This window comes from Rhinoraja longicauda, chromosome 33, assembly GCF_053455715.1.
Source record: "Rhinoraja longicauda isolate Sanriku21f chromosome 33, sRhiLon1.1, whole genome shotgun sequence".
Lineage (NCBI taxonomy): Eukaryota > Metazoa > Chordata > Chondrichthyes > Rajiformes > Arhynchobatidae > Rhinoraja > Rhinoraja longicauda.
Genome location: NC_135985.1, coordinates 24,208,110 through 24,222,269, shown reverse-complemented (window position 1 = coordinate 24,222,269; position 14,160 = coordinate 24,208,110). Strand labels below are relative to the sequence as shown.

Genomic DNA, 14,160 nt, shown 5'->3' with positions numbered 1-14,160 from the left:
CGTGATTGGGATCGCCTGCTTCGTCTCCCTGTTCACTCGATTTCTTGATATTGTTGTCTTCCCCCTTTTCGTTCTCCTAGTCAAATCATGCAATTGACGTTTTCATTTAAAAAGAGGATATTATACCTGTGCCGCACTTTGGAGAATGAAACGCGGCCACACAGTTTGGTTTTCTGGTCGTATTTACTGCATGACAAAGTGGCTCTTGTGCAATCGTTTCCATCTCAACCATTTCTTCTCTCCAGAGATGCTGCATGTCCCGCTGAATTACTCCAGCTTTTTGTGTCTATCCCAAGCTTACTACGTCCATCTTCCACCAATCCCCTTCCTAAAGTAATAAGGAATGATTCGGATTGTTTACACTTGACCATCAACGCGATGTCTTTATTAGACGCCTTAATATTGTGTTTTCAGTTTCATTATACGAACTTAGATATGTCCAGCAAAACACAAAGTGACGGGATAACTCAGTGGGTCAGGGAATAGGCAGACGACGGTTAGGATTGAGAAAGGGTCCCGACTCGAAACGGCGCCTCTCCAACCCCCCCATCGATGCTGCCTGACCGCCGAGTCCCTCCAGCACTTAATATTTTGATCAAGTTTCCAGTACCAGCAGTTCCTTTTGTCTCAGATAATGTCCAGTTTACGTTGATACTTGGCTTTAAAAATGTATAGGAAATTATTCCACAGGTCATAATATTGCTATGAAGTTGACCTAATCTTATGTTCAAATGTGCTCTGAAAACGAAATCATGACCACCCATTCCTTCTACCCCGAGATGCTGCCTGTCCCGCTGAGTTACTCCCACATTTTGTGTCTATCCCGTTGTGCCAAGATTCCCTCTCTCCTAGATGCTGCCTGACCTGCTGAGTTACTCCAGCATTTTGTTAACACACGTCGTTTTGCGGATTGTTAATATCAAAAGTGCCCATGTCCTTTGCTATTAAACTTGTAATGAATGCGTTTTTAAAAATTATCTTTCATGTGCTATTTTCCAGATTTGACACGAGAGGGTCACCCGAAGAGTTGTCCTTACTACGGAGGGCTTGCCTCAAATCGCAGATTAAAGAGGAATCCCAATAACACCACGACGCGAACGTTGCAAGGGCCTGAGTCTTGGAGATATGATGGAAGACGTGACATCTGGGTGAAAGTTGGAATGGATTGCTAGCCTTTGACTTTTAGATCCATTGGGTAGAGATAATTTGATGAAGACTTATATTGATTTTTGGCCATTGAACTACGTTCGGGAAGAACCTCGACTTTCAGCCACTGTGTGCTTTATTACTATTGCCACGTGTTACCTTTCCTCAATCTTCATTTTCCACCATCGAGTGAGATGCATCGATTGTACAGACTAGCGAACAAATTTTTTTGTGTATGATGGGCTAATTTGGAAATGATCAGACCATGCATTCGCACCAAAGGACACAGAAAAGGACATGACATTCGAGCCAAAGCAATGTCCAATGGAAGAGAAGTTTCTGTTTGTATTTTTCGATCTCCGTTTGGCGTGGATGGATTTCGGAGCAGCCTCCATTGGCGTTCATTTTGAATATGAATTGAGATGAATTGAGTATGCTTTGAGATTTTTTTTTAAGACTGATGTTAACTTTCAATCTGCTATAAATTGGTATGGCCGAAGATAGACACAAAATGCTGGAGTAACTCAGCGGGACAGGCAGCATCTCTGGATAGAAGGAATTGTCTTAGAGATGCTTAATCAGTTGTCCAAGGATTTGATATACTAGTAGATATGCATGGGACGAGGTGTGTGCGGTTTCCGTTTGTATAAATTCCCCTAGTGATTTTATCCTTGCAACAAAAAAAAATTTGAACAAATAAATTGAAACAATATTCCTTCTCTCCAGTGATGCTGCCTGTCCCGCTGAGTTACTTCAGCATTTTGTGTCTATCTTCGGTGTAAACCAGTTTCTGCAGTTCCTTGCGACGTAAATTGGTATGGGTAGTCAGGCGTGGCTTATCACAAGCTCCCAATTTGTGTTTGAAAGACCACGGGCTGTTAATATGCCCGACAGTTCAATTTTCCAATGTAAAAAAATATTTTTTGAACGCAAACAGCGACTCTGGTACAAAGTATATCCAAATTTGCGTCCAATTTAACCGCGAAAACCTTTTCTCCACCCACCCCGATTCATTTATAAATCCACTCACGTTTAACCTGTCATGAACTGGGGCAATTTTAAGATGTGCTCTTTAGAAAATTATTTTAAATCATCCCCTATTATTTTTTTTAACATTTTGGTGATTTTTTTTTGTGATTAATGTAGGTAAAATGGGTTTAAAGTAAGCATCTTAAATCAGTGTCACTCCACCATCTGTGAAATTACAGAACTAAATAATAGATAATGACTTTATATATTTTTTAAACTATATAGAATCATTTCTTCGTTGTATTAGGACAGAGTAATCATCCCTTTGTTTTTCCTGTTAAGAATAAGAATGTTGAAACGTACACAGATCTAGTTGATTTTGGAAGCTTGCAATTAGCTGATGCTCCCAATGGACTAACTTTTTCCCCTGGGCACGGCTGTTGTGTGGGTGGGGCATGATCTAGCTTGTTTTGAAAAGTCGCACCAAGGAGTCAGTAAGGAGTTATATCTCGGTATCCATTGCATCATATACGTTGATGTTGGCGGAACTGCACAGACGGGACTGTAAAACAGTCGTCATGTTGTTCTGCAGCAAGGAACTGCAGATGCTGGTTTAAACCGAAGATAGACACAAAATGCTGGAGTAACTCAGCGGGACAGGCAGCATCTCTGGAGAGAAGGAATGGGTGACGTTTCGGCTCGAGACCCTTCTTCAGACTGTTGTGGCGGACAACATGTTGACGAATGAACATTTTCTCACACGATATGGACTGGCTGGGGTTAGCATTTCCCCGCATTACAACACCCCTCCCCCCCCCTCCCTCCCATTTCGATCCGCTTTCCCACACCCCACAAAAATAAACGCCCTCCTCCAGAAGTGCGAGTGTGCTTTGGACTGGAGAGAATAGCAAGGGGTATGAACATCCGTTAATAGACACAAAAAGCTGGAGTAACTCAGCGAGTCAAACAGCATCTCTGAGGAAAAGGAATAGGTGACGTTTCGAGTCTGAAAAAGGGTCTCGACCCGAAACATCATCTGTTCCTTTTCTCCAGAGATGCTGCCTGTCCCGCTGTTACTCCAGCATTTTGTGTCTATCTTCGGTTTAAACCAGCATCTGCAGTTCCTTCCTACAGGATATGAACATCCGTGTTTTCTGCTCTAGTCTCCACTGCCTCTTTAACTCCTATTTACCTTCGAAGAGTGAATGAGTTTGAAATCTGTAATCACTCTCGATATGTGCAGCTCGAAGATGAATGAATATTAAAGAAGAGCTAAATATTAACAAATTTCTAATTAGAATTGATTTGGTCTGATTTGGTGAATTGAACTGTGTTGGTCACATTCGTCTTGAAAGACACCGGTTCTCAATTAAATTGGGGTCATGAGGTATAATCAAATAAAGAACAAAATAACAGTTAGACTACCCTGATAATATTTGGGAATTAAATGTTATAATGGTATCAATAAATGACTACTAATAAGGCAAGAATTAAAAAGGGCGGTATCTTTATACTTTCGAGTAAATTTATAGGTTATCGAAATCGAGATATCGTTTATATTTTCCTCAGTTTATGTGTCAATTTTACACTTCGCAATTCTGAAGGAAGTCAATTTTTCGTGTGCTTGTAATCTTAATTCCTTCGCATGCTTGCACGAGTAAGATGCTAATTTCATGGTGTAATTAACAAAGCAGAGTGCCAACCAATTTCTGAGAATTATCACGTTAAAATAATGTTTTTTTCGTGAGGAAATGTGGCTGGGTGTGTACGAGTTTGTGGATATTTTGGCGATATATTTTCCTGCAATACTTCACACACGCCAGGGGAAGAAAGGGTTCAGCAGATTAAGAATATTTGAAGCGTTAATTGGAATAGTTTGATGTTTTATATGAAGGTTTTGACGAAATTTTGGCCTGGTGCTAGAAACAATGCATGGAAAAGCTCAATCCTAGGATTTATTGAATTTCATAAATTCTCGAAGAATATGCACATTTTGTACTTATTAAATGACTACATTCATTGTGTGTAATATGAAGTTTGTTTGGTTAAATATTGAATTCTTGTTGAGGCAATCTGTAATAATTACCCAATAAATTCATGTTTCTGATTAACTTCTTCGTCTATCGCTGTTATTTTTGCACTATTCTCTATATATTTCTTGCAGAAATACACTGGAGGTTAACGGCTTCCTCTTTGGGGAAGAGGAAGTTGTAAACGTCTATCGCGACTGAACTTCCGTCAGCCCTAGTGGCTATTACAAGAAATCTCTTGCAATTAACACTGAATTGCTAATTGGGTTGGCATTTCTGCTCGGCGCACGGCTGAGGAGGTTGATTGAGAGATTCGTTATCATTCCGTTATATTGAAAGTGAGAACACGTTTAATGTTCTAATGGATACAGGGAGAACTTCACATGTTTTTATTTTCAAAAGTTCCATTATTGTCTCCATATATCTGTTTTTTTTACAAGGATAAAATCACTAGGGGAAATGATAGAAATAATTGTTATTGCAAATAAGTGTTACTGCACACACCTCATCCCATTAGATATCGTCAAGTATATCAAATCTTTGGATAAGACCGATTGAACATCACTAAGACCTACTATCTACTCCCCAAAATAGCTTTACTTATATAGCTAAGGTGCATTTTCAGATAATTCACCGATTAGCTCAGTTTCGTCTTCGGAAACTATAGCTATTTTGATGTATTACATTTTGCATGCACAACATATTTTAAATTGACATTAGGCATAAAACAGGAGTAAGTCATAATTGTCAATCAAAACTACGGTTTGGATCAAAATTCATCAGCAGGAATTTAAGAAATTATTTTACAGGTTAATTAATGACCTTTAAATGTTCAGCCCATCGTACATTGTGCTTCTATATGAATAACATTTAGGTCGTCAGATCTATTCCAAACTGTTCGGACACTGCTGCCCTGCTCAATGGGATAACTGAAGTTTTATTTAACATCAAGTTTAATTAGAATTTCGCTTTAAAAGGCTTCCACTGTAGTTCATTTCCTATTTATGAAAATATCACACGATTAATGTGCCTTTTCTTCTCACTCCCGTTTAGTAGAGTCTAGTTTTCTTTGGATTTGGATTATTATATTTGCAGACTTTGTTTTATTCTGGCCTTCCATCACAGTGAGGAGGCGACTGGAGGAGACTCACTGTGATGGATGTTTCATTTTGTTTGGTGTTGGTTTATGATCGTGTGTGTTATTACTTATTTTTATTGCTCTTATTGTTGGACTGTGGGTAATCTTTCATTTCACTGCACATTTATGTGTATTGGACAAATAAACTTGACTATTGACTATATTGACTTTGAGGTGTATCTCAACCGCCCTCAATAGACAGTAATGAAGCCAAGCAATGAAATGTCATACAACAATGAGTGAAACGCTTTGAAATCAAAATGTAAATTATATTTCGTTCTAAGTCAACCACTCGATGTCAGTATATTAATACTCCACACCGTTGTTAAAAACGCGAATGTCGCACTAACCCAATGTTACAGAGAATGGTAGACACTACCCGGCCCATCACATGTAATGACCTCCCCAACATCTAAGGGATTGGTTAGGAGGCGCTGTCTCGAAAGGCAGCCAATATCTTCAAAGTCCCACACCACCCTGGCCACCTCCTCATTTCACGCCTGGCTTCCAGGTTCAAGAAAAGCTAATTCCCAGCAACCATTCGGCGCTTGAACGCTACAAACACGAACCTCAACTATGGACTGTCATTGGATGGACTGAGGGCCGGGGTTTTGCACTAATTTGGTAGTTATTGGTTTAATGTTTTCTCTTTTGTTGGATATAGTATCTATGAGTGTTGTGTTTACAGGCAAATTATGTTGCTAGAAATGAATTGTCGGTCCACATGATAATTCAAGACCCTTGACTCATGAATCTTGAATGTTCAAGGTAACCGTTGAGGGTAAAGTACATTTGGGGGTGAATCTGATCACCTGTCACCCACAGTTTAGGGCGCAGAATCAAGGCCCCAGATTAAATCTGTCACTGCCCCTCCAATGACCGGTTAGAATTATTTATGGAACGTACGTAAACTATTGCCGCTGTGTTCGTGAAACACAGAGCTTTATACCCTGAACCCTTTACCTGTAAGGCCAGTCCTTTTCATATCTCCCGAAGTGCCTACTCGTCGAAAGAATAGAGAATATCGTTTATTTCAGTTTGTGAAGACACCTACACGCATTAGGGCTATTTCCAGATGACTTGTTGGATTTTGTGTTCTATACTACAAAGTAATAACTTTCAATGGTGTCGATAAACAGTTGGATACTCAGCCAATTTGAGTTCTTAATTTAGTATCGACAGAAAGTGCTGGAGTTGCTCAGCGGGTCAGGCCGCATCTCTGCATAAAAAGGATGGGTGACGTTTCGGATCGAGACCCTTCTTCAGACTTAAACGTCACCTATCCTTTATCTCCAGAGATGCTGCCTGACCCGCTGAGTTACACCAACAGTTTGTGTCTGTCTTTGGCGTAAACAGCATCTGATGTTCTTTGTTTCGACATTAAATTTTACATTTACTGTGTTTGACCTTATCTTCCTCAAACAGTGAATCCGCCCAACTCTAGTGTATCAAACAGCACATCCTATGGTCAACCATGCACTGTAGAACAGCCCTTTAACGGCCAGTTCATGGTGCACAATGCTCGCAGCCCATCACCGCCAATCCCACAGTGCATAATGCAAACAGACCACGCCCTATTCTTGTTCTCTGCAGATGCTGCCTGACCCGCTGAGTTACTCCAGCATTTTGTGTCTATCGTCGGTGTAAACCAGATCCTTACTGCACCAAACCTCGTTCTTCTGAACATTAAACCTCCACAACATAGAGATCCCGTCCACATTGCAACAGACCGTGCACACTGACTGCTGCATCTTGTATAAAACAAAATCTCGCCGTTGTCTTTAAGCGACTGTTCTTTTGAGTAGCAAAGTGGACATTTGTGTAGTTGTGCCTTATCGCAAACTACCAACGGATTTAAGCATTGCATTAGCAAAAACATCTTGCCTGTTCTATCTAAATCGGGTTATTTTCATTTAGTGTCTTCTTACAGGAAGACAATATAAGTGCTTCACTTACATTTATCGTTGGCTATAAAAATCTTTATTTTCACGATTTCAATGACTGTTTGCGTTAACGGTTTTAATCCCCGCGTTGCTCCCACCTCCAACGACCCCTGTGCCATGGAATCTCACTTGTCCCCTCTTTCTAACTCTAGAAGTGCTAATTATTTTGTAACAAAAAGCAAATGGAGCAAGACAGTTGATTAGATTAGGAAAATGAATTGTAACAGAGAAGGGCGGAATATAGACATTTGATAGAGTACGTTCCTGAGCTTTTATGCCTTTCATTATTTGGGTTACAGCAGAACATATTATTTTCCAGTATTGCCAAATATATGGTTAATTTCTGGGCATCGAAGCTCCCAGTAAGACGAGAAGAATGATATCCATCACTTAATCAGTCGTTGGCATATTGTCAACTTTTGGTAGGGGAAGGCAGCATCTATGGAGGGAAATGGACAGAGGAAATTTCTGAAATCCCTCTTCAGGAATGGAGTAGATTGGAGATAACTGGTAGAAAGAGGTGAGGGGAAGGGGTGGGGCAAGAGCCTGAAGTGATGCGTGGATTCAGGTAAGAAGATGTTAATTTGCAGGTGATTTTGGGGGGATAGAGAAGAGGCGTGATATTCACACATGTTGGAGGTGGTAGAGGGAGAAAAAGAGCTGTAAATAGTGGGAACTGAGAAGAATGGAAGGCGAGGAAAAAAATGTAGAAGGTTTGTTGTAGGAAGGAACTGCAGAGGCTGGTTTAAACCGAAGACAGACAAAAAAAATGCTTCTAGCAGTCTGAAGAAGGGTCTCGACACGAAACATCACCCATTGTTTCCACCCGGAGATGCTACCTGTCCCGCTGAGTTACTCTTACATTCTGTGTCAATCTTCAATGAAATGCAGAACTAGAGGGAGGAATGTTGGTGAGATGAGAACGGGGGGAGAATTGGAATTGGGGACCCGGGGGTGGGGGAGGGGGATGAAGGGGTGGGTTGTGAGCAGAGGGAGGAATTGGAGGGGTGAGGGGGGAGGGGGTAGGGGTTACCCTTGAACGCTCATGATCCCACCTACGGTTTCTTATCTGTCCATTTCGATTGGGAGAATGGATTGTATCTCTCCATTGTCTAACGCTCTCAGAATTGGATGACTAGTTTGGGCTTAATTAGATCCATTCTGGTTGCCTATGAAAGGGGGGTAAAAAGCAGTTTATTACAGCAGGGCGACTTTAGGGTGAAATGTTCAACTTTGCAAGTGTTTAACAATAAGTGCATCAAACTCCATGGCATGCACGTGGAATCCTACTATATTGTACAATAAATTGTAATTAACGTTAACACGAAGAAAGGGTTCCGATCCGAAACATCGCCTATCAATGTTCTCCAGAGATGTTGCCTGACCCGCCGAGTTACTCCAGCAATTTGTGTCCTCATATTATCGACTGAACTTTGGGCAACACTCTCACACTCCATTACACATATTTACTTAACAAATTAAAAAGCCTCGGATTAGAATCCGTTGCCTTTCAATGGAGACTACCAGACACACCTGGAAATGTAAAGATGAGGAAGATATTAATTTAACACCCAATTTTGCCCCACAAAAACTCGTGAAATGATCAAATGTGAACGGATGTGTAGGAAAGAAAACTGCAGATGCTGGTTTAAATCGAAGGTCGACACAAAATACTGGAGTAACTCAGCGGGTCAGGCAGCATCTCTGGAGAGAAGGCATGGGTGACCTGGTGTCTGAAGAAGGGTCTCGACCCGAAACGTCACCCATTCCTTCTCTCCAGGGATGCTGCCTGACCCCGTTGAGTTACTCCAGCATTTTGAGTCTAAATGCGAACGGAAATAACTCAAGGTCAGTTACAAACCGAATTATCGCTTAAGCTTCTATCCAGTCTGTGAAAATCTGGTTTGAAGATAGGTTCTAACCCGGAGGTGACCCGATTGTCTGGGACCTTAGTCAAAGGCTTCGCGTTTTTTCCCTCCCAATTGCAATCGATTCAGTACAGTACAATACTAAACGCTGCCTCATCTAGAAACGATGACGCGCAAAACATCTGAGACAGCAATAACACGGCGACACCCGAACCTGCAGATGCGTGATCCTGCAAGTTTTGTTTCACAAATAACAACTTTATTCGGTCGACACAAGTGACGGTGAAACTGGACATTTAATTTCATTCTTTTACCCTGTCCGTATATCAATCGAAACAGCCAGAATCATGTCTATTCCATTACCTTTCAACTATTAGTAATTGGGTAGAATTGGCAATATGAGCACTAGAAAACAATATTTATGAACATATAATTGTCCTTTACAGCCCTTTGAGAACAGGCATAATTCTATTCATATATAAATCTATGGATAGAGTTGATTATAAGTGAATAATTATAATTATAATTATGGTCTCTAATATCTGTGGTTATAGATTTTGCTAAACAAGGTTGTTACGTAAAAGTGTAAAATATTGAAATATTATTGGCTTCTTGTTGAATATCATAGATGCAGAGTTATTTCATCACAGCCTGGTTCTCGGGTTCAGAGGAAGAGGATGCCAGTCAGCAGAATGGAGGCGCAACCCACACAAAGGGGTGATTGCGGTATGGGCCCCTTTGCAGCGCACTGCCATTAACTACGCATTGAATTCGAGATCCAGTTAACTAAGTTTTCTTCTTTAGATCAAGGTCAGAGGTTTGATGGGTGTTAACGGGGCTGAGGACTGGGAAGCCAAAAAGGAAAATTAAACGCGAGTGTTGACATTGCAAATGTAATATATCCAGGATTAATATCCTGTTAACGAGTTAACTGGACAAAATGTAGAAACCACGCGGGTGATAAGGGGACGAGGTTTAAAACAAACTCGCAGAGCCTGCGTGAACCGATGGCAAGTATTCAGCCAAAAGAAAAATACCGCAGGTACTGGAAATATGAAATAAAACAAAACTGAAGAAAGCTAATTGACCCGAATTGGTAACTGCGTCTCTCGCTCCATTGATGCTGCCTGACATGCTGAGTTCACCCCACCATTTTCTGTTTTGATAACAGGTTTCAGTAAGAAACCTGCTGTCAGTCCGAAGAAGGATCTCGACCCGGAATGTCACCCATTCCCTCTCTCCCGAGATGCTGCCTGACCCGCTGTTACTCCAGCATTCTGTGTCTACCACAAGTGTCAGTCAGCTACTTTGAATGCCAGGAGCAAAATATGTTTTGCACTATTTTGTTTTATCCCCTTGAAAATGTGAATGCCATTGCCTTTGTTAATGACTTCGCTGCTCTGCTATCTTTATATGGCTCGTTCAATTTTGCCAATTACACGTACACGTTAGATCGCCTTGAGGACTCTATATACATGGTCACAGATAAACAGGTCTAAAGGTTTCCATAGATGCTGCCTGATGCGCGGAGTTACTCCAGCTTTTTGTGTCTATCTTAGGTCTAAATCATTGGTCCACATCTAGATCGTTCCGCCATTCATTCGCTATGAATCTAGATACCCCCCGCATCGCTAAATTGTTGTCACGTGACGCCAAAGAACGTCTAAAATGCAAACACGGAGTAACCTTTTCCCCCAGACATGACTGGAGGAAACACAAGTAACTGCAGATGACGATGTAATCTTGAGTACGACACAAAATGCTGGAGGAACTCAGCTTCTGCGGAGGGGATAGATGGCGGTTGGGTTAATATTATAGAGGGTATCTTCAGAGAGGGCCCCAGGAAACAATGCTTTATAGATTACCAATAACTGGATCAACATAATGAACAAAGACTGAACCAGTGTAGGACGGAACTGCAGATGCTGGTGGTTTACACCGAAGATAGACACAAAATGCTGGAGTAACTCAGCGGGACAGGCAGCATCTCTGGAGAAAATGAATTGATGACGTTTTTGAGTCGAGACCCTTTTTCTGTCTGAGAATCAGGGGGAAAGGAAAACTAGAGGTATGAAAGCGTACCTAGAACAAATGAATGAAAGATTGCATAAAGGCAGATCAAAGCCAGCAACGATGATCAAGAAAAGGCGGAGCCCACAATGGTCCATTGTTGCCTGTGGGAAAGATGATAACGAGTGATACAAAGAGTGAAACTCAGCAGGACGAAAGTGAAACAGTCTGAAGAAGGGTCTCGACCCGAAACGTCACTCATTCCTTCTATCCAGAGATGCTGCCTGCCCCGCAGAGTAACTCCAGCATTTTGTGTCAATCTTCGTTGTAAACCAGCATCTGCAGTTCCTTCCGACCCAGTGAAACTAGTACGACGACCAGGGTGGGGAAGGGTCGGGGAGAGAGAGGGTGCAAGGGCTACTCGAAGTTAAAGGCTGAAGCCATTGGGAAGATACGTTCGCCGCTTGGGCGTTTGAGCCGAACGGCCGTCGTCATTCAAACCCTCGCTCGTCGGGTCCCGACCCGAAACGTCACCCATCCCTTTTCTCCAGTCTTCCTGTTGGAGTAACAGTAGCCCTGTTACTCCAACACTTTGTGACTTCCCTTTCAATCAAACTTCAGTTTCCCTCATTGCTTTGCATTAAGGAGATATGCAACTAATTTGCGATTAACTCTAACTTTTTATTTATTCCAATATCCATACAATCAACTCACTCCCGTCAACTTCCCTTGCTCATGCTGAATGTATCTCGGGGTCGGCGAATTTAAATATCAGGCAGACATACACTTCTTGTGGGAAAAATGGAAATCGGTCCTTTTAGATCTGAATTTTCTTTGAGGTCGCAGAGGCTGGAAAGTTTTTCCAAGTAATGCACTTGGGGCTTTTGAAAAACAACAAGAAACAGCAGACTACAAAGTGCTTTTTATTTAAATTTGTTTTGAATTTAGCGGATTTGCATGAAAACTGCATGAAATGACCTCATCGGCAGCTGCCATTAACTGTTTAATTAACTATCGAATGGAAGGAGGCGAGAGACGTGCCTGGAATCCCATTAGTGCTGCTTTCTCACACACACACAGACAGACACACATACATACATACACACACACACACACAAACACAGACACACACACACACATACACAGATACATACGCAGACACACTCACACACGCACACCCACACATAGAAAGTGTCTGAGAGACAAACGCAGCACCACCCAGTTACCCTTACAGGCCGGAGGGAGGGGGGGGGAGGGGGAGGGGGGAGGGGGGAGAGGGGGAGGGGGGGGAGAGGGGGAGGGGGGGGAGAGGGGGAGAGGGGGAGAGGGGGAGGGGGAGAGGGGGAGAGGGGGAGAGGGGGAGAGGGGGAGAGGGGGAGAGGGGGAGAGGGGGAGTGAGAGAGAGAGAGAGTGTCCGGACTATCAATGAACAAACCGACTGAGAGAATAATCGCCACCCTCCTTTAAAGACTCAGGCACTTCATAAAACATCTGACGTTGTGTTTCCAAACTCCAAAAAGTTGTGAGGAATTTTGTTCTGCGAGAAATCCATGATAGGCGCTAAATGTCAGGACCACTCTTATTATTTAGGCGAATTGAAAACTTGGTCCAGCGCAGGCGAACTGAAACGTGGCAGGCGGAGATTAGTTGCACTTGTGTCTGCCACGCTTGTTAAGTTTGAACAGACAAGTATTTGAATAAAGGTTATATGGTCTCAGTCTGCTAGGATCAATAGTGCAGTCTTATTTCAGCATCTTTTAAAATATGTAACTATGTTTACTAGTCCTGGCTTGGGTTGGTATGTAATACAAATATAATATTTATGCAAGATTTTGAAGGAATATCTTCACACCTCATAGAAATTATTCGGACCGTGGTAATTGTGCCGGTACTTGCCAGAACTCCACTGTTTCTGACTATTAATCGATGTTAAATCTTGTTAGATTGCACATACGAATAATTACTTGGATTATTTTAGTCGCGAATTTCACTTTGGACAAATTATTCCGACATATTCCAAAATTATGTCAATGTTTTTTTGGGCTCTAGTTACATGAGCACAGATTAAATTAACAACCTAGGGTGGTTAGTACATTTTACTCTTGCCGTTGTCATTAATCCGGGATCGAAAGAGATATTTTCCCACACATCGAAAGAAATCTGCTCACTTTCAATAATACTTCGATCCGAGCGCTTCAGTGGGACAGGTGCGTGGTGGAGAGAGGGTTCTAAGGTGTTCGTGTATTCTTTTTGGGGATAAAATGGTGGCGAGTATAAAGCGGAGTGAGCTAGCCAAGTTCAAGTGCAAGTTCACGGGCATTATTGAGAGCTCTGTTCGCCCCCGTCTCGGGCCTTTTGTCCGCCGCAACAATTGCTCTTTATTCCTCTCCTGTACTTGCAACTGCCTGGGAACCCCTGCATCAAACTTAAACCGCACTGTTGCGGTTTTGGGACTCAAATTATATCCTCTTGTCGAAATTTCTACCATAATCATACGTGCGCTCCCGTTTCAGCCTCGATTGGTATCGAGTCACGAGGGAACGACGCAACACATGGTAGCGCCACAGTGACGGGATGTTTACTTTTAAAATTAACTCTGGGGCTGGGGGTGGGGGAGTTTGTAACTATTCAGTATCAGTGGAAAACTCGAAGTCTTTAAACTTTGAGCAACTTTGACAATGGGATGAAAGCGATGCCAGGAGGCAATTGCCTTTAGATCTTGAAGATAAGGTAAGGCTCATGTGTGCCTGTGAGTCGCTGTGGCGACTTACTTTTTAAACTGCTGCTCTGTGTGTGTGTTGGGGTGGGTGGGGTGGGGGGGGGGGGGGGGTGGTAAAGGCGCTACCGCTGTCCTGGGCATTGAGAAGTCGAACTGGAATGCCGATGTAGTGGAATGTTAGTGCTCGCTGGTATTGGAGAGGGGAGGGAAGGATTGCTCGATCTTTGCATAAATCAGAGGTCACTGACGCTTGCTATCTGGGTAGTGACACCGTTTGACCCGGCACAGCCTTCCTGAGCTGGGACTATTAGCTGGTTCCACAATGAGGTTGCTTCTG

At 42.3% G+C, this 14,160-nt stretch overlaps 2 long non-coding RNA genes across 2 annotated transcripts in view; both read left to right on the top strand.

Moving 5' to 3' along the window:
- The window catches only part of LOC144608960 (uncharacterized), a 119,435-nt gene extending 115,239 nt beyond the window's left edge, over nt 1-4,196 (top strand). Inside the window, exon 5 of the long non-coding RNA XR_013549257.1 lies at nt 1,000-4,196. This is a non-coding gene — a long non-coding RNA (uncharacterized LOC144608960). The remainder of the gene's footprint in view (nt 1-999) is intronic.
- Nucleotides 4,197-13,557: 9,361 nt separating this feature from the next.
- LOC144609055 (uncharacterized) overlaps nt 13,558-14,160 on the top strand; it is a 210,540-nt gene continuing 209,937 nt past the window's right edge. Inside the window, exon 1 of the long non-coding RNA XR_013549271.1 lies at nt 13,558-13,834. This is a non-coding gene — a long non-coding RNA (uncharacterized LOC144609055). The remainder of the gene's footprint in view (nt 13,835-14,160) is intronic.